Source organism: Passer montanus, unplaced genomic scaffold, assembly GCF_014805655.1.
Source record: "Passer montanus isolate IOZ18808 unplaced genomic scaffold, ASM1480565v1 scaffold53, whole genome shotgun sequence".
NCBI lineage: Eukaryota > Metazoa > Chordata > Aves > Passeriformes > Passeridae > Passer > Passer montanus.
This window is the reverse complement of record NW_024370263.1, coordinates 6,950,192-6,975,514: the sequence shown is the minus strand read 5'-3', so window position 1 is coordinate 6,975,514 and position 25,323 is coordinate 6,950,192. Positions and strand designations below refer to the sequence as shown.

General features: G+C 49.8%; 1 protein-coding gene across 11 annotated transcripts in view; it reads left to right on the top strand.

The window, feature by feature from the left end:
- Positions 1–881: 881 nt before the first annotated feature.
- NCOR2 (nuclear receptor corepressor 2) overlaps positions 882–25,323 on the top strand; it is a 226,887-nt gene continuing 202,445 nt past the window's right edge. For all 11 annotated transcript variants that reach the window (XM_039724633.1, XM_039724632.1, XM_039724631.1 and 8 more), the window contains exon 1: positions 882–1,035. The gene's annotated coding sequence lies outside the window, so the exon portion shown is untranslated. The remainder of the gene's footprint in view (positions 1,036–25,323) is intronic.

Below are 25,323 nucleotides of genomic sequence, written 5' to 3'. Positions count from 1 at the left end.
AGAAGCCCAGAGCATCCCTGCAGGCCCGCATCTGCCTGCTGCAGCGGGCTGGGACGCGTGGAGGTTTTTGCAGCTGCTGGAGCAGTTTGCTGGATGCTTTTCCAGCTGTTGGGGTGGCAGGAAGGGACACCCAGCAGTGCAGCAGAACAGTGGTGGCTGAAGAGATATGACCTTCCTCATCCCCTCCCTGGGAGGATGGAGGGGAAGAAAAAGTGTGGAAAAGCAAGATATTAGTTAAAATCTGTCGGTGACCTGGGTTGCCTCAGCGCTGATTCCCGTGGGCATTTGCTTGTTAAATTGTAAAGATTTTCCTGCAAAAATCCCACGATGAGAAGGTTTTTGATGCAGCCGGGATCACAGCACAGACACTAACCCAGGGCTGGGAATGTGCATCACGGGGTCTGCTCCTGAAGCCCCCCACTTTCCTTTTGCGGGAAAACTGAAGTTTCTTAATTATGTTGCCGTGTAACGCTCTGGACAATTTCTCGGGGCTGAAATTTACCAGGGTTCAGAACGCCAAGCGGTGCCCTCCTCCGAAGTGTCCGAAATACACCAGCGGCACGAGGGGACTGTCCTCAAGTGAGAACCCCCGATTTCCACCCAAAACCTCATCAACGACACGCAGGGGCACTAACGCTGCCCGCCGCACCTTTACGCCTGGCATCCCCGGCAGCACCGCGGTACCTGGCGGCACTGACAGAGCGCGGTCAGGGGTGCACCGATAGCAGTGGCGGGGACACGGGGGCGCAGCGGGTGCGGGCACGGCCGCTGTGGCGGTCCGGGTGCGGACACGGCCGCTGTGGCGGTCCGGGGGTGCAGTGGGTGCGGGCACGGCCGCTGTGGCGGTGCGCGGGGCCGGGGGCGCAGCGGGTGCGGGGCGGAGGAGCGGGCGGCGCGGCTCGCAGCCCCATGGCTCTGGATTTATAAACACGGCGCAGATGGCGGGGCCGCGTCCCCGCGCCCGGCGCTGCCCCGCCGGCCGCTGAAGCGGGAGCGGCGGCGGCGATGGGGGGCGGCAGCTGCCGGCGGGATTAGGTGAGTCGGGAGCGGGGAGCCCCGGGGGAGCCCCCGGTGCCGGGGTGAGGGCGGGCCGGGCTGAGGGGGCCGCTCCGCTCCGCTCCCCGCAGGTGGGGGAAAGGCGGCCGCGTTACGTAAAAATGAAAATGTGCCACGGGAGCTGCTCGCCGGGGAGAAACTTTCTCTTATTATTATTTTTTTTTTCCCGTTGGTTTTGCTGTGTTTGGCCTCAAGGGATCGCGCCGCCCGGGAGCGCGGGGGAGCCCCGCGCTCGGCGCGCTGGCGGGGACACCCCTCTGCGGGCTGGGGGCACCCAAGGGCCTTTTTTTACCCTATCCTCGTTTTTCCTCCCTGGCGTTCAGTCCCGCTGTGTTCCGCGGCTCTCCCCCCTCACGCTGGGGGCCTGGCTCTGGCCCACAGCCGGAGCAGTGAGCGAGCATCCCGGGGCACCGAGGGCGGCCCTGTGCCCGGTGCGGGGCACGGCGGCTCCTGCCGTGACGCGGGCTGCGGGGCCGGCTCCTCGGGCCGTGTGCTGTTCGCCCTGTAAATATTTACGGGAGGTAACTGAGCCGGGTGTCTGCAGGCAACAAGTGCACGTTTCTCTGAACCCTAGCTGAGGTCTCTGGAGTGATCACTTTTTTTTTCTTTTCTTTTTATTTTTTCTTTTTTTTTTTCTGTTGGTTCTTATAATTTCCTGTTCCTTCTTCTCCCTCGGCCCTTCCTCCTGCTCCCTTGCCCTGACAATGCACAAAGAGCAGGCTGCAGTGGGTGCAGGCAGCTGCCTGCCATGTGGGCTGCTGCCAGCACCACTGAAGCAGCAAAACCTGCATGACTCGGGCTGGGGCCGTGTTGACCCAACAAAGCCATCCCTGCTTGCAGCGCTTTGAACCCTCTGGAAGCCCTGCAGGCACTGCTGCCTGCGCCCCAGGCTGCGTCTGCTCCCTGAACTTTGTGTTTTGGGTCAGCTCAAGAATGTGCGGGAGAGGACAGTGCTGCTGGAGGTGATCTGTGCAGTGGGTGTTTCCTAACCCCTTGGTTCACAGGCATTTATGGTTTGAACTCTTGCGGCGACCTCTCCCTCAGTATTCCCGTGAAGCAAAGGTTGCGCTCTGGATTCCTGAAAACCGTCAGGGTTTTGCTGAATCTGGGGTTTTTAATCAGTTTGGTGGATGTGATATCGTTCTGCTGGTATTCCTTGGTCATGTGGGGTGAGAGTTTTTCCATTTAGTGTAGGGGTTTTATCAGCAAGGTTAAGTTTAAGTTTTCCGTGTGCTTTGCTGATAAACGCTTGGTACTACTACTGATTCATAAAGGGAGTGAGTTGGGACAACTGGGTGAGCATTTCCCTCTCTTCTGGAAGTGGTGGTAAAACTCTTCAAGTGAAGCCATGTATTCCTGGATATTTTTAATCAAACCCTACTTAATTCTCTGAGTTTCAGTGCTGATGTTGGGTGACTTTGGGATTTAGCTCAAGCCTCCTGTGTGCCAGGGTCTGCCAGAGTGTGTTGGGGTTGAGTCCCACGATGCCATGGGAGGGAAGTTTTGCTTGTGACAAATATTTTATAGCTTAGTTGAGTAAGTTTCACTGTGAGAGAGACTCTTGCAAAACGTGTTTAGTTTATTGAAAGCAAATGCACTCAAACCTCGGTTTGTTGTTGCCAAAAGGGAAAAAGTAGAAGCTATTTTTGGTGTGAGAGAGGAGATGGGGCACGCACATGTCTGGGGCAGGAAAACACTGGTACTTTGTTCTTCGGGCTTCATGTGGGTGGTGGTTTCTGTTACTTAGCTGTGTGTTTCTGCCAAGTTGCAAAACATACCTGGTTCTGAAACCCCCGCGGAGGTCAGGGCTGGCTCTGGAGCTGGTCCTGGGCCCCTGTGGGAACGCCTCCCACGCCAGCATCTCCAGCCCTGGAGAAGCAGGTGGGTGCCTCTGCCCTCACACCTTGGAGCTCCAGGGAGGTGACTGGCATTTTTTTTGCGTCAGGATCTGCACTGAAACCATAAACTTGTTTCGTGCAAGCCACCAGCCAGCTGCTGCTTGGCAATTCTCTTCACTTGCTAATGGCTGTGGTTGGATTTGAACCAAGCTGCCTCCAGTGGAGGTTCTACTAATCCCTGGAGCCATCCTGTGCTAAATCCAAAGAGGGTTTGGTTCAGGCCGTGTTCACGTCTCGTAATTAGGAGATGCAGTCTGGTAAAGACAGTTTTGTTATGATTGGCAGCGATGGTGTGCATGCAGCTGTGCTGATAGCTGCACGTGTGGAGAGCTCCCCGTCTCATCTCCACGGCAGCTCTGGACTGCTGGAATTGGGTCATAGGAGATATCTTCATCTTTTGTGACATGGCTGTGAATTATTTGTGAATTATTTGTGCCCCTTGATGGCTCCCAGTGTTCCTGGTTCTGGTTTTTAGTGGCCTCTGCTGCAATACAGTCCTTTTTGCAGTCCAGTTGTCCTGGGAGAAACCTCTTTGAAACCAACTACAATTTATGTGCCTGAGATACCACCCTGGTTGTGTCCCTGTGGGGGGAGGAAAGTTACGATCTTGTCCGTTTCTAGATGAGTGGGTACAAAAGGAGGATGAAATCGGTAACTTTTCAGAGGTGAATTTTGGGTGGCTCATTTGAGCAGTTGTGAAGGGCCTTTGGGGTGCAGTACTCCCCATCCCTAACCCAGTGTCTCATTCTGACCAGATCGCTTCACAAGTCAGAAAACTGAGGCTGGTGGGGTTATGTGAAGTTCAATGTGTCAGAGCAAGTCTGCTGGAGAGCTGGTGAAGAGTCTCTTTCTCCATGAGTGCTTTGCTTGTGCAGTGTGAGGGCTCGTTCCTCCCAGTGGCAAAGTGCTGGTTCCCCCTGGGCTTTGTGCCTGTGAGCAGTGGTCCCCGAATGCAGACCGTGGGCTTAGCTGCAGGGCTGCACAGGGATGGGAATCCAGGCCAGGGTGTTCTTGGGAGCACTGTTATTTTTGTGCAGCTGCGTTTTTAGGAGCCGTGGCTCCTTTAGTCTTCGCTGAGAGTTTTCAGTGGAGAGCAGGGTCAGCTCTAATGGAGCTGGAAATGAGCTGTAGCAGCACCCAGTCGCCTCTCTGATTAGTGACTGAGGCTTTTGCAGCTTCCTAAGGATTTGGGCATCGCGAGGTCATGGATTCTCGTCTAGGCTGCTGTGGCACAGGCTCCTGCACGGCTTTGAAGGGCCCTTGCTGTGTATCGACATAGGAAGCAGCAGAGAATTGCTATTTATGGCTGGGCTTGTGCTGGCACACAGGTGTTGAGGTCTCTGATTTGCCCTGTAGTGTCAAGGGATAGATCTTTGCGTTGCAGTAGAAAATGGAAATGTGTATCATTTAATGAGCATGACTACAGCAGAGCTGCTTTCCCAAAAAGAAGATTGAAGAGGGAGCTGGAGCTCCAGAACAGAGGGCAGGAAAATGCCTGTAAAGGCTTGATCAGAGTGAGGGATGGATCTGGCAGGAAGGGAGGGAGGACAGAAGAGCAGAAGGAAATGAGTGATTCGTCAGTTTTGGGAAGTGATCCCTGACCTGAGCACGAGACAGCTGCAGGACTGTGCTGGGAATTGAGAAATCTGGGCTGCACCCCCAGTCCTGCTGCCCACCCTAATTGTCACTTCCCTTCTTGAGGCTGCCAGTTCTCTGTTCCTGCCAACCTGCCTTTGGCAGCTGCAGTCTCTCTGGGGTGTGGACTGTTCCTACTAAAGGTGAGCAGGGTGCCCCAGGAGGGGCTGTTTCTGGTGAGCAGGCAGTGCCCACACAGTAGCATCTCCCCTGTCACCTTCGCTGTGTGACGCTGAGAAATGTCACCTGGTGAGGGTGGGCAGGTGAGGAGGCCCTGATTGCTCCTGACCCCAGGCTGGCTTGGAGAGGCCCAGAGAGGAGCCCTGCCTGCAGAGAGGTGCCTGGCACTGGAAGAAAAGCAGTGAAGATGGAGTTGGGTGTCCGTGACTGTGATTGTTACCCAGTGCCGGAGCTGGAGGGGATCTGGGGCGCAGGGAGAGCACGGCAGTGGTTGTTGTGCCTGCTGGGTGCATGGAGGATGCTGATAATGGTTAGTGCTCTCTTTATAGCTGCGGAGCACTGAGCAAACATTAATGAATGTAAAGGATAGCAGCTCTGTCTAGTTACAGAGAAGGGAAGTTACTCCAAATTAACTTTATGATCCGTGAAACTGAAGGTTATTTAAAAAAATAATAATGTAAATGGAAATGCTGAAGTTTTTCAGAGTCGCTGAATACGCTGCTTGTTGTTTAATGCCTTCCATTTTTTCACTCCCAGTCTGTGTTTTTGGCTTGGGAACAAATTATAAGCAATATCAGCTTACGCTTGGATTTGAACCCGCATTGCTCTTAGTCAGCTGAAATATTTCCCCTTATCGCTGCTCCCATAATGTTTATTTTAGACCGGATAGCATCATGGCTTTTCTGCTCGCTGTAGGGAAGAAGCCAGTCTTTGAAATAGCCCAGCACCTTGGAAAGAAATGATCTCAAAGCTAGTTTGGTTTTTGAATGAGGTACAGCTTAATTTTCCAGCAAGAGGTTTATGCAAGGCTGTATCCCAGGAGGTGGCAGATGGATGAATTGCTGACAGATTTAAAATCGTATGACAAACATAAAGCATTCAGACCTGAGGCCAAGGCAGGAGGAAGGTTGCAGGGAGAAATGGAGGCAGAAAGGTCGAGTAAGTTATTCTGGGCAGAAGAAGATGTGCAAGCAAAGGCAGGCTCCAGTGAGTTCAGCTATGAGGAGAAGGGAAGGCCTTCAAGAGCAGGGCTGTGTCGAGGAATGTGTTCCCTTCATAACACAGGAAACTCTTCGTGTCCTGGGCTGATGGTGAGAGGAGGATGAGGAGGAGGAAGGGGAACAAGCTGAGCACTGGCAGCAGTGATGAGGCTGGGAGCGGGGTTGCCCTGGGAGGAGACACTGTGGTGGGGTCCAAATAGTTTGCTCCTGTGGGAAGTGATGTGAGGGACAGTGCCAGCCCGCAGGGAGGCTGGGGATGGTGTGGCTATTGTCTCTGGAGGCTGCAGGCCTGGCCGTGCCTCTCGGGGTGGGTGGTGCGTGTGTCAGGGAGGGAGCCAGAGCCGGCAGGATTTCCTCTCTGCAGCGCTGGCTCCTGGGTTAATAACTAACCAGGCAGTCTAGGTTTATCCTTTCATTGTGGAAGAGAATTATTTACATAATACCACTCCACGTAATCTTTATTTAGCATTGTTTCCCTGGCGTAACACTGGACAGAGCGGCGGTGCCCAGAAATGCACTTTTGGCCAAACGTGTGGGAAGTTAACTCTTCCAGCTGGGTGTGCTTCCCTCTGCCTGCTCAGGGAACTGGCTGTAAACTGAATAAATGCTTCAGTGGCATGACCATCAGGTAGTTTTTGGGACTTCTGTGCCCTCCAAACTGTGTTTTCTGCAGGCTCTGGCTGGTGCTGTGTGCTGGTACCTGAATGTTGCCTACCAGCTTCTTAAGCAACACAGTCTGGGTTTGTCCTGTGCGTGTTAGGGCAGGAGAGAGCTTTGCAGTGTGCTCTTCCTTGTCTCTATGTTGAAGAAGGCAGAAGGAAAGAAATGTGTCAGCCCGTGGGTGGAGGATGACAGGATTTGGGAAGGTTCCTGGTGCAGATCGTCCCATCGTCTGTGTTCAGTCCCTGAGGACTTGCTGCCTCCCAGGTGGGCAGGATTCATCCTCCTCAGGGAGTGATAATTGCGAGCTCTGGAGGCTTAGGTGGTTGTGTAAAGAGCTGGGGCCTGATGATTGCAACACAGCACGGTGAAGGACAGAGCCTTGCGCTTGGGTGTCAGTGGGATGTGGTGGGAGAGCTGAATTGCTGAGCAGGGTGACAGGCAAAGTCGAGCTTTCTGAAAATCTGCCTGTGCCTCCAGCCGTGCAGCGCTGGCTGGAGAGGGTGGAGGGTGTCTTTTCCTCTGCACTGCGGGATGTGTGGGCTTCTAACAAGCTGTGGCAAACAATGGAAAGTTGGCTTTCTTCTGAAAATATTTTAAAACCTTATAAAATTACTCCAGCGGCTAAATTTTTACAAGAGCAGCTCTCAGCTGTACAGTACCTGATCGCTTCATAAATAGCTCAGTCTTTGGCCTCTGCAAACTTCTCAAACGTACCTGCAGTGCTGCAGAAACCCTGGAGAGCCTGTGGTTTATCAGTCGCAGCACCTGGCGCTTGCAGCAGAAGCGTTCTGTGGAAGTGTTTACTGCCGAGGCCGCGTGATCTCCTTGGTCTGATGTTGCAAGGAGCTGGTTTTGGGAGGCTGTGGGTCCCCAGTGATTTACACTGTATCAGGTAGTTTTTGGGACTTCTGTGTCCTCCAGACTGTGTTTTCTGCAGGCTCTGGCTGGTGCTGTGTGCTGGTACCTGAATGTTGCCTACCAGCTTCTTAAGCAACACAGTCTGGGTTTGTCCTGTGCGTGTTAGGGCAGGAGAGAGCTTTGCAGTGTGCTCTTCCTTGTCTCTATGTTGAAGAAGGCAGAAGGAAAGAAATGTGTCAGCCCGTGGGTGGAGGATGACAGGATTTGGGAAGGTTCCTGGTGCAGATCGTCCCATCGTCTGTGTTCAGTCCCTGAGGACTTGCTGCCTCCCAGGTGGGCAGGATTCATCCTCCTCAGGGAGTGATAATTGCGAGCTCTGGAGGCTTAGGTGGTTGTGTAAAGAGCTGGAGCCTGATTATTGCAACACAGCACGGTGAAGGACAGAGCCTTGCACTTGGGTGTCAGTGGGATGTGGTGGGAGAGCTGAATTGCTGAGCAGGGTGACAGGCAAAGTCGAGCTTTCTGAAAATCTGCCTGTGCCTCCAGCCGTGCAGCGCTGGCTGGAGAGGGTGGAGGGTGTCTTTTCCTCTGCACTGCGGGATGTGTGGGCTTCTAACAAGCTGTGGCAAACAATGGAAAGTTGGCTTTCTTCTGAAAATATTTTAAAACCTTATAAAATTACTCCAGCGGCTAAATTTTTACAAGAGCAGCTCTCAGCTGTACAGTACCTGATCGCTTCATAAATAGCTCAGTCTTTGGCCTCTGCAAACTTCTCAAACGTACCTGCAGTGCTGCAGAAACCCTGGAGAGCCTGTGGTTTATCAGTCGCAGCACCTGGCGCTTGCAGCAGAAGCGTTCTGTGGAAGTGTTTACTGCCGAGGCCGCGTGATCTCCTTGGTCTGATGTTGCAAGGAGCTGGTTTTGGGAGGCTGTGGGTCCCCAGTGATTTACACTGGGTTACCTGACGGTGCAGGCAGGGTCTGGGCTGGATGTTGGCAGTGGAAGCCTCTCTGTCAGCCTTGCCGAGGGCGCTGCGGATCCTGTGTCAGTTCATGCTGCTGATGTGGACATTACTCGCTCGAGCCTGAGACTTGCTGGAACAAAGGCAGCTTGTGAACACCCTCTTTGAACCAATTACACCTGGCAGGGTGAGCTTGCATTGGATCACTGCTTGAAGCCCTCAAGCTTTGTCCACTGCCTGCTCAAGCCCATGCTGTTACCGCCATGCCATTTGTGATATCGTGTGGTCTGTAAATCTTGGGTGTCTGTCAGAGCAGTGGTGTTTGGTACCACAACTGTGTGCTCAAGAAGTTTCTCCAGTGGTTTGGTAGGGGTGTTTTTATGGCATCTGAACATTAAATAACTACGTCTCCTCTTTGGTGTAAGAATTTCTTGTGTTTAGCAAATACCTACGTCCCCTCTTTCCTATTGGAAAAACTTCCTTGATCCAGTCCTTGCTTTTCTGTGGGTACCACATCATATAATTCCATTAATAAACTTTTCAAGCTCCATCTTGAAAGCAGTTAGAGCTTTTTTTCCCCCCCCTTTGCTGCAGAGTTTCAAGCTCATGCCAGAGTGTCAGCTTCATTTCTAGGTCACCAGTCTGCCCTTTCATTTCCCCCTCACGCTCAAGTTGGCCGGCTTGTTTTGATTTGGTAATATGTGAGGTGGTGTCCACAGACAAAACCAGGCAGCCCAGTGAAATTCATGTTTCCCTGCAGCCTTGTTCCTGTTGTGTGTGTGAATAATAATTTCCAAATGCTAGACCAGAGGTGATTAAAAACTGTCAAAGAAATAAAATGCAGCAAAGTCTGCGTTACAGGAATCTGTGTGTTCAGTGCTTTGGGAAAACTCTCTGAACTGGCAGTGGAAAAAGCCTTCAGAATTCTTATTGAAGGCTTTCTAGTCTTAAATGTCTCTTATTTGGGAGGTGCTGCTGAGGCAGCCCAAGCATATCCAGGCTCTGCAGGAGGTTGGGTGCTGCTCTCTGGGGGGACCTGGAGTCAGTAGCTCTCCCTTTGTGAGCTTGCTCTGCGGAGTTTTTTGGGATCCAGAGCTACAGTTGAGATATTTTTGCATTAGTGGGCACAGGCACCTGGGCAGGCAGCTCAGCTGCAGCCTTGTGGCTGGAGCTGCTGAGCGTGACTGGCAAAGGGCGGAGGGGTAAAATGCTTCTCTGCAGCCTGAGTGGATGCTTGAGTGGAAATGAAGAGCTGAAAACCTTTCTCGGTGTCTGTTGCTTGCTCTGAGTGAGTAGAGTGCTTGTTTTTTTTTACTGAGCTGCAAGGCAATGGGTATTCAGAGGTTTTTATGCAACTTCGGTGTTGGGACGTGAAGCAGTTGTCATGTCATCAGTTGAGATGTGTTGAGCATCCTTATTTTTGGAGCAAATGATCCTGCTGGCAGCATGTATAGGAGGTGGCAGCCAGCCCTTTTTTTCTTCTTCCTATTTTTTTGCTTCATTTGTAGGTTTTAGTTTTGGCTTTACTTTGATATCTTGACAGGGTTGCTACTTAAAAATTGTTGGGGTGGGTTTTTGTTTTTTTTTTCCTTTGGTTTTTGATGTCTACGTGTCTTGAGATGCACATAAAGAGCTGCTGTGGTTTTGGTCCAGAACCCAGCCAGCTGCCAGCAGCGTTCCTGAGGGCTGTGTGGTGTTGGAGTGAGAAACACTGCAGGGTTTTGGGTTTTCTCCAGCATTATGAAACAGAAGTAAAGAGAGAAGTCAGCATGTACCTTAAGGGTTGTGTTTTTATTTTAACTCTCTCACTGTGCAGAGCTGAGGTTTGCATCTTCTCCACCGAGACTGGTGCTCGTGAAATCTAACGCACTTCTGTGAATGTCCTTAAACTCTGCCAGCAGCAGAGAAATGGGGAATTTGCTTTGCCCTGAGGTGGAGGAGTTGTGCTGCAGAGGCAGACACAAGCACCCTGCTTGCTCCTGTTTCCCCTGACAAAGGCAGAGTGAGTTTTGCTCTGGCTCAATGAGACAAGAGCTTTAAGCTCCATCTGTGTCTTATTTCTTATTTTTTTCTGCATTTTGCTCGGTTGTGCTTTTTAAACGTCTGTGGATTTCTTCTCAGCAGGAGGCTTCAGTCCCCACACAATGTATTATTGTGTTTGCCTCGCTCTAGTTCCTTGTTCCATGCGGAAACACCTTGAACCTTTGGCTGAGTTGGAAGATGGGTGCAGAGTGAGGCTGGTGGCTGCTCCAGGAGCGTGTCCGTGCACGACTGCTCAGCCTGGCCTTACCCTGGTGCTGCTCCAGGCACAAAATGTGTTTGGCTACACAGGCACTGCCTTCTGATCAGCCAGTCTGCACATACTCAGTTTTGGTTTTGAGGCTGATCCCTAGGGTAAGAGTACCCAGAAATAAGTGAGTGTTCACACTTGCCTTTACTTGAGAACTTCTTGAGTATTTTGCCAATTAATTCTTAGGTAACTGAGGCTAAAATATCTATTGTAAAGGACACAGCCCAGGAATGCTGCTATCCCTGCTGTTTTCACTCATTCCAGTTTATGCAAAACTTGAAAAAGGTGCCTGTGCTGTCTTGGCCATTTGCAAACTGGTTTATGAAGCTTCTCAACCAGCAGGAATAAAAAGTGTAAATAAATACAGCAGCTTTGCCTTGCAGCCTTGCCAAGGCAATTTGGTGTGTGCTGAGGGGGCAGAACAATTAGTTACAGAAGGGAATGGTCTTCTCCTTATTCTGTGCTCCTGTCACATGGCCATCTCCCAGTTTTTTGGTTAGTGTAACAAAGAAATCTGTGTGAGTAACTATTTATGGCAAGTGCAGAGAAGGGGGAAGCTAACAGCTGAACGTGAACCTACTGAGAAAGGTGGGCTGATGGGAACTCTTGGTGGGGTTGGGGCTGTCAAACTGGGGTGATTCCTGCTCCCCTTTTTCACGGCTTCTAGCTCACTTTAAGTTGTTATTTCTGAAATTGGGGGACTTTGGCTGTAGTGCTGGTTGAAGGAGTCTGCACCTCCCTGCCTCTCAGCATGTTCCTATCACAGTGCTTCCCTCTCCTGTTATTCTTCATTTGATTAGCTGAATGAATGTCTTCACCAAGCAGTCATGGTTTTATTTAAGTCAGTTCAAAGTATGGGTGCTGCAAAGATGGATGTGGAGTCAGGGGACACAGGGCCTGAAATCAGGGAAGAGTGGCTATACTTCACAACCTGGTTGTGCTTCAAGCCTTTCTTTTGCAGGAGTAAATTCCACAGGACTGAAATTCCCTTCTAAGAGGGGAGATATTCCCCCAAAACTTGTGCACAGACCTGTTTGCAGATGTGCCAGGTCTCTCTCAAGCATGGGACACACCAATCAGTTTTGCAGCAGGTGATGGAGACCCTCAGGTAGGGCTCTGTTGGTGTTCCTGCAGCAGCAGCAGTTTCACCTTGGGGTTCCTTGCAGTTTCACCTTGGGGTTCCTTGCAGTTTCACCTTGGGGTTCCTTGCAGTTTCACCTTGGGGTCAAGCTCAGGCACTGCTGCAGCAGTTCAGTAATTTCTGTGGCATTTGCTCCTTTTCTGTGAGCTGGAAATGAAGTGCTTGTTTGGGAGTGGTGACTTGGAATGTTCCTCTGTGGCAGGCTTGGTTTTTTTCACATTGTTGCTGCCTTGTGCTGGCTGCAGCACCTTTGTTCCTGCTTGTGCACCCAGGAGACTGAAGTGCTGTGTGTTTTTGTGCCTGGCCCTGCGTACCCAGGGCCAGCTGATGCCCAGAGCTGGGCAGGAGCCATCCCCTGTGCAGTGTGGCAGCTTCTGCAGGCGTCAGTCCTGGCTCAGAGAGGCACCTGATGGGCAGGGAGTGAGAGGAGGATCCTTTCCTCAAGGGATTTAAACCTGCTCTGCCACAGGAGCCTTGCTGAATTACAGATTGCTTTTTCTCTCCCACTCTTTTCTAAATCTGCTGCTGTTCCTGAAGTTGCAGTAGGTTTTACTCATGTGTGCTAGTGCTTGGGTGAGTGTTTGCTGCGGAGTGGAGTTGTAAGCAACTGACGTGATGTTGATCATAATGTAACTAATGACACTTAAAGTGTTTGTTTGTTTGCAATATGCCGTGGTCTCTTTCCAGGCTCTGAAATTGATAGACAAGCTTCAGCTGTATTTGCCATAGTGTTTGCAGAGATGGACAGCTTTCTGTCACTTCTTTGACAGATAGGCATTGCATTTTTAAGAGAAAACAGCAGCTTTTTGATTTTTCTCCCCACTCAAAACCAGCCAGCCAAAAGCCAGGTGGAGGGTAGATCTCACATGCATTCTGTTTATTTTTATGTGCAAATGCATCTTCTTGATGTGTCAGTAACCTGCTTGAGCTCGGGTGCTATTTTTAGCAGCCGTATGGACAGGGAGCAGTTCCAGTAAAGGTTTGTGAGCAGCCCAGCCCAGGGGCTGGCTCAGAGCCCAGGGTGGCAAGTTCCTTCCTCCCTGCCTGCCCAGGGGGCCTGCAGGGGCTGGATGAGCTCCCTGTCCCCAGTCCCACACAAGGAAATCTGTGTGAAGCATTACTCTTCAGTTCCTGTGGCCATGGTAACCGACTTGGATACATCAAACTTGACTAATTAACCTAATGGAGAGTGGTTTCCAGGTTCAGTCTCTCCCCTCGGATTTCAGAGCTGAACTTGTGTTGTCTGATCTGCCTGCAGCCTCCACAGCCAGCACAGACTTTTTCAGAGTGGTTTCTTTCCCAGGTTAATTTGAACTGGGAGGATGGCTCAAATCAGTCTGACTTGGGTGTATCTCTTGCTCTGCATTCCCTTCTCTGGGTAAGGAAAGTCCCAAACTCAGATGGCAAAACCTTGCTCTGATTTTTTTCCTTGGCCTGGGTGAGGTGAAAGTGAATAATTTCCTGCATCTCTGCTGTTTCTGTACTGCAGGATCTCTGCCACCCTGACTTTCTGTTTAAAAATCTGTGAAATCCTCAGGTTTGAAACAAACCAGCACATCCTGGAGGTGTCTGTGCACATCTTCAGGTCCCCTCATCTTAATGTACTAGTTAAAGGCATTGCTGCTTTGCACTGCTTCTCCTGGGTTTAATTATTATTTCAGTGATTGGAGCTGCAGACTGCAGCAGGGACTTAAGAGTTCAGGCTCAATTAAAAACCACCCTGTGCCAGGCAGATAGCAGCAGGCAGCTCTGCTATTCTCAAGTGTCTCCAGCAGTCCATCGAAACACCATGTGATTGGCTCAGTTGAGAAATCTGAGTAGGCAGAAAGCAGTTTCTGGGATAAACCTTGTGAGTGCTTCTCAAAATAGCCTGAAAGCAAGGTTTTGCTTTCCACAGCCACTCTTGGTCCTTGAGGCTGGTCAGAATTTTTCGTGGATTACTAAATATTGCAAAGGTCTGATCTTCAAAAACCATAAGATCCTTTTTCTTTTTCTTCTCCTTTTTGCTGCTGCCTCTGGTGTGTTTAAACTTAGAGGATTTGCATTTTCATGTCTTTTTTAGCCTTAATTGTAAGTACTGGGACCTTCCTTACTTGCAGCTCCAGCTTTTTCTATTTTTCAGCAAAGCTGATGACCTCGTGTTTGACCCTTGGAAACCTCTTGGGCAGCCCAGCAAACAAATGTGGTGTGAGAAGAGCACATGATAGTAGCCTGAGCTATTACACTGGTCAGTCATTGACCAGGACTCTTGTTTTTTTTTTCCTTTGAAGATTTGCTTAATCATTGGCATTGCAGCCCCTGCTGTGCAGAGCACCTGGAGGGGTTTGCTGGCTGCTCCCCATGATGTCTGAGGTAGCAGGGGGGCTTTAGAGAGCCCAGCACTGTAATCAGGTTTTACTGGGGAAGAGATTGTCATTGATATCCCTGGGATTTGGCATCTCTATAAATACACGAGCCAAGCCCTGCTGAAGTGTGCAGGTTCATGTCAGTTCATTTGTCTGGGAATGGGGCTGGGAGCATCTCACCACCATGGTCCTTGTGGGTGATTTCTGTTCCCAGTATAACCCAGAACCTGCTCAGGGTAAATCCCTGTAAATGCTGATGCAGCTGGAAGTGACTGCTTCAGACACGGCTGAATTTAGGAGCAGTTGAGAGATGGGGATAAAAACTGCAAAGCTAAAAGCGATGAGGACAAGTGCCCATGGGCCAGGGTGCTGCATGAATGGCTGAAAGCTTGTGAAGCAGCTCTGAGATCTCAGAGTTGAGGGTTGTTTTTCCACCCTTGTTTACTGTGGTACCTCTGGGTGACACAGAGCATTCAGCAGATGCTGCTAAACTGAATTCTACAGCTGAATTCACACTGGAGAAATGAGAATTGCTTCTTTTTGTTGGGGAAAAAATAAATCTGCTTTTATCACATCCTTGTTATCCTTACAGCTTGTGGCTTGGAAAATGAGAGAAAATTGATAGTGAGGTCTGAGTGGCATGTGGAGAGAGGTAAGATCCTGGCTTTCTGTGGGCCTCATTTCATGAACTTTCTTGTCCTTCATGCGTTTGCTGATGTGTCAGTGGAACTGAATTTGGTTGGCAGAAATGTGGTTTGAGTGGATATCTTAGATTAACTTTCAATTGCCTGCCTAGGGGTGATTTTAAGCGAGGCTTGCAGCAGCATCCCTGCTCTTGCTGTGTGTTTGGCTGCTGCTCCCCTCTCCCAGACTGGCTGTCTGCAGAGGGGCTTCTCTGCAGAGAGCAGCCTGTGTTCTGTGCCCACGTACTGTGCAGAAGCCATGAAAAATGTTGTTCAGATGACAGTGATTCGGGGTAGCTCTAGAAAATAATTTTCTGCTGGTGGATAGTACCAAACTATTTCCTTTCACCCCCTCCCTCCCTTCCCCAAAACAAAAGAAGAGATGAAAGGATTCATTAGGAATTATTCACTCAGCCCTGCCGCCTGTCTGAGATCTGGCTGTCTGCGTTCATCCCCCAGCTCAGGGAGGGTCAGAGGGCATCTCCCTGGGGAGGATTTGCTGTTGACTGAATTGCACTCTGTCATTATCCTGCTGGATAACGAATGCAGTGGCCTCATTGGCACTGGCTGCAGAAAAAGCACGGTCATCTGCATGTGGCCTTGAGGTGAAAGCCTAAGGAGAGCAGGGTGGAAAACCTCATCTTGTGGGAAAGATCTGGGACAGACCCAGGCAGTTTGGTGGTTTACTTGCTGTGTGATGTTGAGCAGGTCTGCAGCTGCTCTGGACCTTTTTGGAGGTGGGGGGACACAGCAAGTGGGTTTAAAGGACAAAATTCTGTCTGGTGAGGTGAAACTAGTTAAAGCTGCTCCTGTTTTCTTCAGTAGAAAATGTGGCATTCTTGTGACACAGTTTGAGATATTTTAATGAGATTTAAACAATTTTTTTGCCCTCTGTTTTGTTTTCAAATAGGTTTCCTGAAAGAAAAACATACAAATCCCCCTGAGCTAATTGGTGTGTGATTTGAATTCAGCTGCTACCTTGGAAGAGCTTTTCCAGCAGCTGATCTGAAAACAGCCTTTCCCACAATATTGTGGGTTGTCAGTCAGCGCTGAAGGATCTTGAAGTTGCTGGTGGGAAGGAGAGAGATGTGTTTTGTTTGATTTGCTGCATCTTTTAGTTGGAGTGTCATAAAATACTGAGAGATGTGGGAAAGACCCTAATGGAGAGGAGCTCTCAGAGGGATAAAAGTCACGGTAGCTGGAAATGTATAAGAAACATTGTGGGTGCTGGAGCCCGTTGGGCTGGCTGAGGAAGTAGATAAACCTGAAGAAGAAAATTTGCATTTGAAGCACCAATTTCAGCTGTTACCCACTGCCTGGTGCCTTGATCTTCTGCTCAGAAGGGTTTGACGCTGTGCCCTTGCAGCGTGTGGCTGCACGTCGCTGAGCCGCGCTGGGGGTGGCCACATGCAGCCCTGGGAAGTGAAGTATTAAAGCTTCAAATGTTGGCCTGCATTGCCTTCAGGCTAAGTCGGCTCCCTGGAAGACACTGTGATGAAATTGCTGGCCCAGGTAATTTGTGTCCTGATGATGAGCAGCAGAGAGGAGGGCAAGAGTTTGTGTGCCTGCTTATTGCTGTCATCTGTCTTGCAATCAGATATTTATGAAATGGCCTTTTGTGTTGCAGTGTGGGGTGTGTGAGTGCATATTGAAGTGGTTAGTAAATATAGTCAGTTGCTAGATTGGATCAAATCATCCTCTTAACAAATAGAGACGGTGATGTTTTGCATCTGGGTGTTTTGACAGTAAAGTACAGGAGGAGGTGGTCTTAGTGAGTTTAATGTCTTGTACCCAAAGCAGGGCAATAATTGCCTAAAATCACTGTAATTCTACTGCCAGCATTAAAGGATATAAAATTATCCTGTGTTGTAATAAATAAAAAAAAGTACTGCTGCCTGGGAAAGTCTTGTTGCTCTAATCCAGGACAAAGTGTGTGTGACTGCTTGTGAATCAGTTTAATTTCTTCTGGGGTCTGACCCTCTGGATTCCTGTTGCTGCAAGAAATCCTCCTTGCAAGGCAGTCATCCCCAGGCTGGTGCTCAGCTGAGCCATGCATGACCAAGTAGTAGCTTGTAGCATTTATGAACTAGGGCAGAAGTAGATCCCTTATTCAGACAGAGCTGTATAAGCCTCCAGTGCTCTGTACTAGGCCCCAAATTTGCCTACATTATAAATAAGTCTGTGGCTGTGTGCTTGTGTGTTTCTTTTTTTAAGCTGAAGGCAACCCCTTAAGCTCTTTTCTGCAGGTCTGTTCAAGCTGGGGCATGGGGAATTCCTAAGAGGATTATCATGGTTTACTTGATACAGAACTTGAACTTGAGCAATGGCTTATCTTATCAGTGATAAAAGACATGGAAATGAAGTTTACGTAACTAAAGAGGCCTTGAACTGTGGCGCTTTTTTTTTTTTTCTGGAAACTGGAATGACAGATCTCCTGAGTTCTCTGCTCACAACTGCAGTGTTTGTTATCTGGTGTGTACTGTCTGCTTACCACTGGCATTTATTTCCAGCCCTGTGTTTGGAGCTGAAAAAAAAAAAAAGGGGTTGAGGCAGAGGCTCAGCAAGAGGAGTTGTGGGCATTTTCTGCTTTTGCAGGAAAGCTTGGTGTCCTTGCTGGAGAGATTGATGCCAGGTGGCTTGGTGCAAGCCCCTGTGGTACACTGAGCTCAGCAGGTGATTTGAAGAACAGCAGAGAGCAGATCCACTTCACCAGTGGGCTGTGAGCACGGGGCTGGAGAGGCTGCAGAGCTGTGAGTAACCTTTACCCTGAGAGCAGAAAACGCCTGGGAATAGCTGGAGATGCCCTGTCTGCTCCCAGTGGAAAAAGGAAATGAGTGGGGAGGGCCAGGATGATCTCTGGGGTGGCAGCTAGAAAATGAATGCAGACAAATGAGCCCTGCTGTGCTCTGGCTGTGCTGACCAACCACTCCTGCCCAGGGTGGATGCAGTGCCAGCCCTCTGCAGGGGTGAGGGAGCTGCTGCAGCACCCAGAGTGGCTGAGCATCACAGCTCTGATCCTGCTGGAGGTGCCTGCCATGGGATGGATGGGATAGAGGGGCTGAGCAGCTGCGTGCACAGCAGGACAGCCTGGGCCACCTGCTCACCTGCCTCTGCCCCCTCCCCTGTGCAGGGGGACACACACAGAGCAAGCAGCTCTGTGACCAGGCATTAGCAAGGGGAGAGGAGCCTTTCCACCCTGCCAGCTTACAGTGGGTGTGCCTGCCCCGGTGTCCTACACCTGCTTTGTCTGTGCTGCGTGGGAGGAATTTTATTTTTTGAGCTCTTGCTGTCACAGATTGTGACAATGCCACAGAGGCCATGCTTCCCACAGAAGGACTCAGCAGACAGTCGAAGGCTGGCAAGCTGACAGCACTTATTAGAGGTAACCTTCAGGAAATGCCACACACAGCCCTCGCTGAGCTTTCTGGCTCCAGGCACATACAGTATTTACACCAGGCTTCTTGAGTTTCCCTGAAGGCTCTCAGCCTGCAGCTGCCTTTCTGTGCTCTGCCACCTGCCCTGTGTCCTCATGCTCCAGTGCCTGGGGTGGGTTCTGGCTGCTGGGCTCCTCTGGCAGCAGCCCACCATGCTTGGGGGCTGGTGACACCAGCTCTTCCTCTGTCCTTTGGCCTCCTAAAAGGTGCTTGTCATAATCCAGTTCTGGAGCCTGGGGTAAAGCCAGCACCAAGTTTTCACACTGGTGTGTGCAGGGAATGAGCTGTTAAGAAGTGCAGCCCTTGCACAGCAGCTCTTTGTTAAAATGCAGGGGAATTACATGGGATCAGCTCTTTTGACTGAGCAGGTGACTGGCTTCAGTGGCTGTGTGTGGACTTAAAAGCCAAACCCTAAGCACTAAGGTTTGAAAAATTTGTCTCGGGTTGTCTTGACGGTGTTTTTTTCATCCTGCATGGGGTGGGAGGAAGGAAATGTGATGCTATCTGGTTCTAGTAAATGACAGTGCTGAACAGCACCTGAACACTTTGTGGTGCCAGAGCCTGGACTGGGTAGGTGTGGGAAGGCAGAGTTGTGCACCCCACTGGGACATTTGCCCCAAAAACAGTTCAAGTATTTTCTCTGCTTCCTGGCTGAGAGGTTGGGGAAGGTCTATCTGAAGGGTGGGCTTTCAGGATGTGCTCAAGCCTTGCTCTGCTGCCCCCCAAGCTGGTGGCTCATGTACCTTCTACAGACCCAGAAGTGATGTTTTTCCAGCAGCAGGTGGCTGGAGTTTGATCCACCCACTCTCATCCTGCTGCCTGTAGTGTGCACAAGCTGCTTGATGCTCTGCTCCCTTCAGTGAGGGCTCAGCTGTGATCCTTCACCAGTGGATCTGCTGTGTGAGAAGCAGAAGCCTGCTGTCCTGCATCCTGTTTGGGGAGATGGGAACTCTCTACTTTGCCCTGGTGGAGCTGTCCTCTGGGATACACCAAAACCTATTTTGGCACATGCACTTAGAGAGATAGAAGTCTTTCCTCCCTGCTACCTTGTGAGAACTGTCAGAGGGGAACCCATGGAGTGGCATTAAAATCCCACTTTATTATTGTTAATTTCCCATAATACTCAGGCTTGGTGTGCCTGGTTGCTTGGCCTTGCTCAGTGGGGAAGAGCAGGACAGACTGCCTCAAGCTGAGGTCCCTTGGCTGTGTCAGCTCTGAATCCTCTGCTCCTCTGGTGTGGATTTAATTTCCACGGTGCTGCAAATGCTTCCCCAGTGCCCAGCTATCAATTGAAAAGCAGTGGGGGGGTCTGCAGGGGGGTGGTGATGGTGGGGAATGACTTGTGGTCTCCATGGCAACCCAGAGACGATAAATGGATCAATGTGCTGTTCTGCTCCATCTGAAACTCGAGCAGCACTGGCTAAATCTGGGGGCTGCCTTTGCCTGCCAGCTCCTGCTGTGGGGTCATTAGTGTGAGACAGCTCAGCACGAGAGCCTCCCCATCAGTGTGCCTCCAGCATCTCGCTGGGTTTGCCACAGAGTCTGGGGCTTTGGGCTGGAAACCCACCCTTGGCTCACTTGGGGATCTGGGTGTTTAGAGCTGCACCAGTGCCTTGGGTTTAGGTGCTGTTATGGGCAACTGGTCAGGCATCCAAGTCCTTGGGTCAGGAAAGGGTAAAGACAAATGGCTGACTTCCCTTCCAGCACTTTTTAAAACCTCCAGCTCTTTCTGCACAAGCACAGGGAGATTTATGGGGTTTTTCTGTGAGTTAAAGGCTCGGAATCCTGGCTTCAGTTTGTGTTGGGGTGGTGGGTAGGGACAGCTGCCTTTGTTCTCACTTCTGCTTCTGGTAATGTGGATAAACAGAAAAATCTGTCTTCTGAGCTGCTGCTCCAGTGTTTCCAATGACCACATTTACCTACAAAAGAACATATTGATCTTCCCCCATTAGATTTCATAAAAACTTAACCTTGTGCCGAGGTTTCCAATCCACTGCTTTTTAAACAAGAGTCCTTCCAGTGCTGAGGTCTTTTACAAGCTCTGGAGTCATACCTGGCTTAGGTTCAAGCAGAGACTCCCCAGTTCTCAGCCAGGAGCAGGGACTGGTGTGACTGGAGCCAGTGGAAGGCAGTGGCTGGCTCAGCAGCACTGTTTCATCCCTTGCTTTTCCAGCTGTGTGAAAGGATAATCCCAGGTGTCTCCAGGGCTTTGAGTGCTGCAAATCTAAGGGACCACTTTGTTTCAGTGTGGGAGGTTGGCTGTGGTGCTGAGGATCTGTGCAGACGAGCTCAGGATCTGAGGAGCTGCCTGGCCTTGGCTGCTCTCCCATCTGGGGCCATCAATGCCTCTCCTTGCAGCAGGAGGAAAACTGTTGCCTTCTATTTTGCAAAGGGGCCTGGAGAGATGAGTTGCCAGAGGCTGCACCTGAGGCTTGTGATGGAGCTGGGAGAACCTCACAGAGCTCTTGAGCTGGAGTTTTCTGCCCAGACTTACATCTGAGATAGGTAAATACTGGTGTCCGTAGTGCTCTTCACACCTTGATTTCCAAGTGCCTTTTGGGATGATGGGAGGGACTTTTATTCCTTGGCCAAGCCTGTTTGGGCAGGGATATGGGTGCATTTCACTTCTAATTCGTGGTGTTATGTTTGTAATTTAGTTAATGCAGACAGGGAGACCTGCTGTCTGCAGTGGGGTGGAAAATCCCCCAAGTATGCTCTGAAACCACTGTGTGTTGTGGTTCTGTCTGTCCAGCTCTGCCTGTGGCCCCTGGCATGTCCCACAAGCTGCTAGCAGGGCAGTTGCCTGTCACACATCCAGAGCCCCCTTTGGAGATCACTGTTGCTGTTTCTAAAGGCTCAGTTGTGGGACAGTCTGGCCAGATGATCTGAGCTCGTAATTCTGCGCAGTGCAATGCTGAAATGTCCAAGAAGTCTGCCATCTCTGTTGCCTTGTGAATAATTTATGGATCTCTTGACTCCAAGCTCATAAAAATCGATAACTCTTCGTGGATTTTTTTTTTTCCCCAGCAGCAGCTTGGTTAAATTCTCCCATTCTTTTGAGTTGCTGATATTGAAAGGCTGTGGCTTGTTCGCTTACCCTGAGCCATGTTTTCTTTTTCACAGCAAAATTGATCCAGGCTTTTCCACAGAGCTGTCTGTGTCTGTTCTTCACCAGGATGTTTGGCTCAGGTTACTGAAGGAGACAACCTCCCTGCACCTTTTCCATGGGCTATTGCAAGTGTTTGGGCTGTTAAAACTTCTGCTCTGGGGGAAAGCTGCAGAGTTTGGAGAGGTCAAAGTGCTTCTGGAGTGTTGTGCACTGGCTAAGAAGAGGTTTCAGCACCAGGCCAGTAGAACGTGCAGCCCCCTTAGCCCAATAATTCAGAAATGGATATGTTAATTTATTCCTCTAATTTCTAGGCCTGTCTCTGAGCACTGAAGCACTGTGATGATCTTTGCTCCCTGTCAGGCTTGGAAACGAAGCCTGAAGTGTACCAGTAACAGCTGTGCCCTCGGTGTTGGGTTATTATCCTTTCAGAATTTAATAACGTGACACCCCTTTTTACTGGATAGCTTGTCCTTCCCTCTAGGAACAGATCGATAACAGACTTGTATCTGCTATTTGGATGTAATTGCTAGTGTCAGCTGATGTCTGGTGCTGTTTCTCCAAACAGCCCTTGGAAGCTCAGTAGGCTGTGGGGAGTGAGGATTTATTTTTCAGGCTGGTGTTGCACCACATCCAAGAAACCTGGAATAAAGAGGTGGTTTTGCAGAGAAGTTTCCCTGTTCCTTTTTCTTCCTGCTTGTATTTGGTGATATGTGGGCTGTGAGCTGGGGAGGGAGAGAGGAGAAATGGAGCCTCCAAAGGCAGTGCTGGATAACTCTGTCTGAGCCACAGTGCTGTGTTTGGAGGACTCCAAGGAAATTAAAGCTGCCTGCTTAGCCATGGTCTGGGTCTGCAGAGCATACAGATCTCATAGGTTGGCTGTAGATGATGGAGGATGGGCTTGGCTTTGAGGGGGGGAAGGCAAGAGGCTTCTCCATTGCAAACAATTTATTCTTGCTGAGTCTTTAGGGTAATTGAAGAGGGTAATTGCTGTACTTTCATGCATCTAATCTATGGGTTGCCTGGGGAAGAAGGAGGAAATTATTCAAGTATAGGAAATAGGGGAGGTTTACTCCAAGGCCACTCACCCCCTGCCTGGTCCTCTCTCTTCCTAGTCCAGTTTTCTCCCTGGGGTAATTGATGGCACTCTTAGCTGTTGGGGGAGAGAGAAGGTGAGCTGTGGGTAATCTGAGGACTATTTTTCAAGGGAGCAATACTTTTTTTAATGAGTGGGTTTGAGATGAGGTTTATGTGCGTGGCAATACAGTACGCAGAAAATAGAGGACTATAGTAACTATAAAAAAAAATCTGCAGTATCTAGAACTAAAAAAAAAAGACTTTATAAATACTTCCTAGCTGTGGGGTTGGCCTATGTAATCCTACAAGGAAAGAGAAGCTGAGTGATTGATGGTTGGCTCCATCCTGCTTTATCCCTAGATACAGAGTACTGTATTAAATATGGTTGCCTCTTGGTATGAACACGTAACAAGAGGCATAATATTAAGTTACAGCCTGTGTAGCTGTCTAGGGGAGGTCCATGGGATGGCATTCCTGCCTCCTTTCAGTCTGTGACAAAACTCCCATAGATGGAGTCAAGGCTGGGCTCTTGCTCTGTGTATTTGTTTAATCACCCTGTCTCCAGAGAATGCAGAACTGCTGGGAATTGCAAAACCGTTTCATTAAGAATCCTTGATGCCTGTTTTACTAGCTGAAAGCTGCGTGCCAGCATGGGCATATTTTTGTTTATTTATAACACCTGCATTTACAGCGCTGCGCAAATCATCTGGAGAATGGGATGAGTACTTAAACCCCCAGGGGGGGAGGTATTTGGAAATATAAAACCTGCCCTGTGCAGCTGCATGTGCTTCCACTGACCAGAGCTGTGACCCGCAGTTGGCCTGTGCTATGTGCTGCACTTCCCTCTCTTTTATTTTCTTTTTTTTAATTTTAATTTTCATTATTATTTCTATTTTTGTACTCAACTAAACTGAGAGGTGGAGGGGTGGGAGAGTGGGATGAGATAGATGGATATAATGGGGCTAAATCCTGCCCAGCTGTTTTCTCAGCAGCCATCTCCCTTACAATCCCAAGGAAACAAATGCTCCTCTTGAGGGTCCTGTTGGTTAATGATGATTTGAGGAGTGCACACAAACATCTCTGCAGATGCAGCCTGCCTGTGAGATTCCGGTCATGCAGCGAGCCCTGGGACCCTGCTCCTCCCGCATCCAGTGCGATGATAAATCATTCATAGCCTCAGGAAATGCAATTCTCTTCCCTGCTCTGCTCATAAACAGTCCAGGACCCTGAAGAAAGCCTGTGTTTGTAGTCCTTGGAGGATGAGGCAAGTGCTGTGACAGCTGGGAGGATCTGAAATTAAAGTTATGGGAAAGGCTCTGTGTGCATGAGTGTAAAAGCAATTTGGTATGGATGGGTGTTTTGTTTTGTAGCTGTTCCAGGGTGATGAAGGGTGAACAGGGATGTGCTGGTGTTCTGACCAATCAAAAGTATTGGTGTGCTTATATCCCTTGTTTTGTAGGGACCTGATTGCAAACATTGATTGTGATGTGTTGTGTGTGGTTCTGGTGTTCAGGACAAGGGGAGAGGTGAAGAGGTGCTGGAGTGGAGAAGTGGAGGAGTTCTTATTGTAGCTGAGCGAAATGCAGGTTGGTGAAGGTCTCTGGGTTTTGTTTGTTTGTTCCAGCCTGAGGTGTGCAGCAGGTTGGCTGGGTGGAGGGTGAGCCTGGAGTCAGCTCCAGCTTGGAGAAGCAGCCTTGTGTCATATCCACAGCAGGGAGGAGTGGCAGCTGTGGCCACATGAGCTCCTTGAGCTGAAGCTGCTGCAGAAAGGGAAAGCCTGAAGGAGGAATAGGACCCTGTGTGGACACCAGAATCTCAGTGTGTCTCTCTTGAGGTGTGGTGTGAACAGCCCTGCTCTCCCCTGAGCTCAGCTCGTGGCCAGCACTGCTCTGGTCCTGTTAACATCCGTGCTTGCTTCCCCCTGTACGGGCAGTGTGTGGGTTCCTTGGTGTTTCAGCCCAATTCCCTGGAAACCCCGGCAGGGGGAATGCCCTTGGCCATTAACAGAGTGTGGAGAGGAGGGTCACTGGCCTGGTAGCTTCATCTCTTGCTGTTCCAGGCAGAGATCCAGCCTTAAACTTGACTCCTGTCTGATATGGGTTTCTGGTAATGGGTGTTGCATAGCAGGCTGCTGCAGGGAAAGGGAAAACACGCACGCACCTACACGGGCTCTGGAAATATCTCAGAACTGGGCTTGCTGAGAAGCTCAAGCCCAAGCATGACCTACTTTGAGTCAGTTGTAATCTCTAGGGGAATGCCCTCTGGATTAGATCAGTGTGATCCTATCAATTTGTGCTTCATGCTGGAGGAAGCACTGACAAAGTTGCTTGTTTTCCCTTTTTGTGCAGGAAGTTTGTTTTCTTTTTTCTTTTTTTTTCCCCTTCTCCTTCTAGCACTGAGACTTGAGAGACCAGCAGAGGTATGTTTGACAAGTACAACAGTCTTGGGCTCTGCTTTTCCATTATGGGTCTGTGCTGAGCACCTTCTTTCTAGAAGGCTTCTTTCTGTACCATGGAACAGCAAAGTCCACCCTTGTGTCTCTGTGATGTTGTCTGGTGGAGGCTCTGGTCCTGGCCATGGAAAGATGCTGCAGCTGATCCCTCCAGTGCCATTTTAATATTCAGCTGTTTCAATCTGTTTGTTTGGGTTTGTTCTTTTTGTCTGATCTGCTGCACTGAGAGACGCTTTAATAAAATGTGAGAAATTTTCCAACCCTTGTCTTTCCTCTCGTCACCAGCCATTGTTTATGTAAGAGCTTGGAATCTTTCTTTATTTTATTCCCAACTAAAAAATTGCTTCCAGAGCTCAGCAAGGATGTGCATATCCACAGCGAGAAGGAAATAAACAGGGAGGCTGCATTTCATTTCAGTGTCTGCCAGAAAGTGGGAAGCCAGCACTTGCCAAGGAAAGATTTTTGGAATAGAGGTGTACCACACTTAATTTTCCAGGAGACTTTCTGAAAATAAAGAAGTTGGAATGGAAATAAAGCTTGCTG